Genomic DNA, 4,692 nt, shown 5'->3' with positions numbered 1-4,692 from the left:
CCCATCCCTCCCTGCCCTTGTCCCAAGCCCCTCCCCAGCTTTCCTGGAGCCCCTTCAGGCACTGGAAGCTGCTCTAAGGTCTTCCTGGAGCCTTCTCTTCTCCAGGCTGAACACCCCCAACAAGCATGATGGAGAGGGCTCTGGAGCTTCCCTGAAGTGTAGGCACCAGCCATCTGCTCCTGACCCCTGCATGCTGGGACAGGAGGAGACATTCTGGGATATCAAGGAGCCAAGTGGCTCTTCCTAGCCTGGCATGGACACTGAACTGCTGCTGGAGGCAGGCAGCAAGGGTCACAGTGCAAGGACCAGTCCAGAGGAGGCCACAAAGATGGTCAGAGGGCTGGAGCACCTCCCCTGTGAAGACAGGCTGAGGAAGTTTGGGTTGTTCAGCCTAGAGAAGAGGAGGCTCCATAGTGACCTTCTTGCAACTTTCCAACATCTGAGGGGGGCTACAAGAAAGCTGGGGTGGGGCTTCTTACACAGGTGTACAGTGAGAGGACAAGGGGCAATGGTTTGAAGTTTAAATATGGGAGATTTAGGTGAGACATGAGGAGGAAATTCTTAAGGTCCCTTCCAACCCAAACCATTCCATGATTCTATGATAATCTGGGTTGTGGGCTTTTTTTAACAAAGAATCTGTAAACTGTTTGTGAGAACTTAGAGCACGCAGCTTGGGCTTAACTCACATTTTCCAAACAACTCAGCAGAAAGATAAACTGGGAAGGGGACAGGACACTGTTGCATGCCTTCAAAACCCTGGCTGAATCTTTGTCTAATGGGAGATTTAAAAAAAAAAACACCTGATGGACCACATGCTCCTTGAGATCCTGTAAACATCATCTTCAAAGCAAACAAACTGCTGAAAACAGAAGAGGGCAAAAACAAAACTTTGAGAGCCATGATAAGTCCTTGCATGATTCCTTGTTGGTTTGTTTTTTTTCCTAGCAGCTGGGGAGCTGGTAAAGGAACAGGAGTTTATTTGGAAAGGAAAAGAAAAATGAAAAAAGGGAAGATGACAAGGTTGAGAATTGGCATTGGGATTTTGAACCAAAAGACGTGACTTCGGAGCACGTTTAGTTACACTGAGCAATTTGGGCAGTTTTAATGAGCCCAACCACTTTTCCAAAGTTTGCCTTTCCCTGATGGATTTCAGAGACTTGTGAAGGCAGTTTTCCCAACTTTTCTCCTTCTTCTCTGTGTTTAGTGCATGCACTCAGCTCCCTGTTGTACACTGAGGGCCAGCCAGGCTTGTGCAACCCAAGGTTGAATACCTGAGATTCAAGTTTCAGTGCCTGAAAGGGGCCTATGAGAAGGTTGGGGAAGAGCTATTCTCAAGAGTATGAGGGACAAAGGGTAATGGTTTTCAGCTAGGAAAGGGTAGATTGAGGTTGGGCATCAGGAAGAAGTTCTATATTAAGGTGGTGGATCACTGGAATGGATTTCCTAGAGAGGTGGTGGAGGCACCATCCCTGCAGACACTCAGGCTTGATGGGGCTCTGAGCAATTGGATCAAGTTAGAGATGTCCTTGCTTATTGTAGGAGGTTGGACTAGATGACCTTTGGAGGTGTTTTCCAACCCAGGCCATTCTGTGATTCTATGACTATAGTTCTAAGGTGCTGGAGGGGAAGTGGTTGTAGCTTCTGGAGCTGCCAGCACTGGTGATTTTATCACAGACTCACAGGATTGTGTTTGTCATGATGCTCCTGCTTTGGTGGCTGATGGAGAACCTCAGTATTTTCTATCTGCTGCAAAAACAGCCATAAAACTGGGATTTCTCATGTTGTTTTAGCAAAAAGCCTTGAAACAGTGTCTCAGTGCACGTGACAAGGTCACCAAGATGAAAACAAAGCAAGAATGTGTCTTTTTGAGCTGGATTTGAAGGTCATTGATCATGGTTTATGGGCTTGTGGGGTGTGATGTGCTGAGCTTCCGTGCTTTGCCATTGCCAGGTAGAGCTGTTGACCCTCAGTGAGGTGACCCAACCAAGGAGTTGAGCCTCATTGCACCCCCTGAGTCTGAACCAAGAGGGACAAGTGTCTTCCTTCACCATCCCACACCACCCACAGCAACGTTTTGGGTCTCTCTTTAACATTGCTGGTGGCTACAAGCTCACATTGGTAGTACAGAGTTCCTGGAGAGCAGAGCAGGGTTGGAGAAGGTTCACCCAAGACACCATCATATCCGTCCAACGCATCACACTGTGTCATCAGTCTAGAAGGAGCCCTATTAATTATGGTGTCTATTGGACATCAGACTTTTCCAGCAGGTAATTTTGTGGCTGGTAGAAGAGCATCTCAATGGGGACAAGGAGGTTCAGTGGTGGGGCAGAGCCCTTCCCTTCCAACCACCCTCTCCCAGGGCTGTGTTGTCATCTGCTCGTTGTATTTGGTGGCTGGGGATGTGAAATGAGGGCATTTTCCCAGGGACAAAAATTAATGAATTAATCTAAATTCTCCATATTCTGCTGGCTCATCCACTGGTGACACCCTTCACCCTGTGTTTTCTCATTTTTGTTTTGGTAATCTCTTTCCTCCCCTCCTGCTGATTTTCTGTCCTTCCCTCCTGGAAGAGGTGAAAGCCAAGCTGAGCAAAGAGATGGAAGGAAGGTCAGAAGGAAGGACGACGTCCCACATTTCTCATCACCTCTGTCTTCTCTCTTGCAGTTGTTGCAATCTCAGGATGTGAAGGAAGATGCTGTGCTTTGCTGCTCCATGGAGGTAGGGAAGCATCTGCACCACCCACCCTGGTCCTCATTCCTTTGCCCCTTGTCTCCTTGGCTACACACCTGCCAAGCACCTATTAGATGTTTCCAAACCCCAATGGAGTCAAAGACTGGTTTGGGTTGGAAGGGACCTTTCCAGGCCACCCAGCCCAACCCCCTGCAGTGAGCAGGGACATCTGCACCTAGAGCAGGTTGCTCAGAGCCCCATCCAACCTGAGCTGGGATGAGTCCAGGGATGGGGCATCTCCCACCTCTGTGGGCAACCTGAAGTGGTTTGTGCCTTACATCTAGTCTACATCTTCCCTCTTTTAAGTCCAAAACCATCAGCCCTTGTCCCTGCTACAGGCCCTGCTAAAAAGTCCCAATCTTTCTTCTAATCCCTTCTGAAGTATTGAAAGGCTGCAAAAAGGTCTCACCAAAGCAACAGGCAGCTGAGGGCCTCTATTCTGCCCTGGTGAGACCTCACTTGGAGTGTTGTGTCCAGTTCTGGGCTCCCCAGTTCCAGAGGGACAGGGATCTACTGGAGAGAGTCCAACGGAGGCTACAAGGATGATGAGGGGACTGGAACATCTGTCTGATGAGGAAAGGCTGAGAGACCTGGGGCTGTTTAGTCTAGAGAAGAGAAAGCTGAGGGGGGACCTGATGAATGTCTATAAATACATGAGGGAATCAAGAAGGCAGGGACAAGCTCTTGTCACTTGTGCCCTGTGACAGGATGAGGGGAAACGGCCCCAAGTGACAAGACAGGAAGTTCCACCTCAAGATGAGGAGAAACTTCTTTGCTGTGAGGGTGACAGAGCCCTGGGCCAGGCTGCCCAGAGAGGCTGTGGAGTTTCCTTCTCTGGAGACTTTCAGAACCTGTCTGGATGCCTTTCTGAGTGATCTGCCCTAGTTGTGTGTGGTTTTTTGGTCCTGCTCTGGCAGGGGGGTTGGACTCGATGATCTTTGGAGGTCCCTTCCAACCCCCAATATTCAGTGATTCTGTGAGAAGAGTTTGAATTGTTAAGGTTAGCACTTTGTGGAGCTCTGGGGTCAAACCCTCTGAGCCCTCCATGACGGTGGACTCCTTGCCTTTGTGGGACCACCTAGGCCTTCTGCTGCTCCACAGAGGCTCTCCAAGGAGTAATTAAAAAAAACAAAACAACCCAGACTTGGCTGTCCTCAGAGAAGCAGCACAACCAGGTCTAGATGCCAACCTCGGCAGGATTTGTTGTGGATACAGGAGGGCTCGGCTTCTTCCCGTTAATGACTGGGAGTCACCGACAGCTTTGAATCAGCGCGTAAATGACGGGCCGGGTAGAAGGCAGGGATCCCACATCACAGCCCACACTGTGTTTTGACAATAGCATGATTTTCAGGTGGGATGATTTTATTATATTTCATGTTCATCTTAGGGGTTTTTTTGTTGTTGTTGTTTGTTTGTTTGTTTTCCAAAGCAACCTTTGAAGTCAGTGGGAGCCGAAACACTTCGGTCCTTCGGCAGCCGGGCGCGGGTGCTTCTGGAAAACCTCACCCTTCTCGTTGGGCTCTTGGAGCTTGCTGCTGGGTGGTTTTGGTTTTCAAAAGCCACAGTGACTTTAACCTTGCCTGCCTGCCCTGCTTCATCGAGCAGGGGAGGGGTGGAGGGTGTCTATAAAAACCAGCAGAGTGTTTTTAACGTCATAGGGTCTTATCTCAAGTTGGAACTTACCTCTAGTTGGTAGGATCCCCTAAGGATCGTTGTGCCATGGTTAACCACTTCTCAGTTCTGGGTCCTTCATTGCAAGACATGGAGGGGCTGGATCGTGTCCAGAGAAGGGCAAGGGAGCTGGGGCAGGGTCTGGAGCACAAGTGTGAGGAGGAGCAGCTGAGGGAGCTGGGGATGTCCAGGCTGGAGCAAAGGAGGCTGAGGGGAGACCTTCTGGCTCTGCAGCTGCCTGAGAGGAGGTTGGAGCCAGGGGGGTCGGGCTCTGCTCCCCAGGAACAAGGG

The sequence above is a fragment of the Chaetura pelagica genome, unplaced genomic scaffold, assembly GCF_000747805.2.
Source record: "Chaetura pelagica isolate M959 unplaced genomic scaffold, ChaPel_1.0 scaffold1029, whole genome shotgun sequence".
Taxonomy (NCBI): domain Eukaryota; kingdom Metazoa; phylum Chordata; class Aves; order Apodiformes; family Apodidae; genus Chaetura; species Chaetura pelagica.
The sequence above is the reverse complement of the archived record's forward strand: the minus strand, read 5'-3'. Positions refer to the sequence as shown.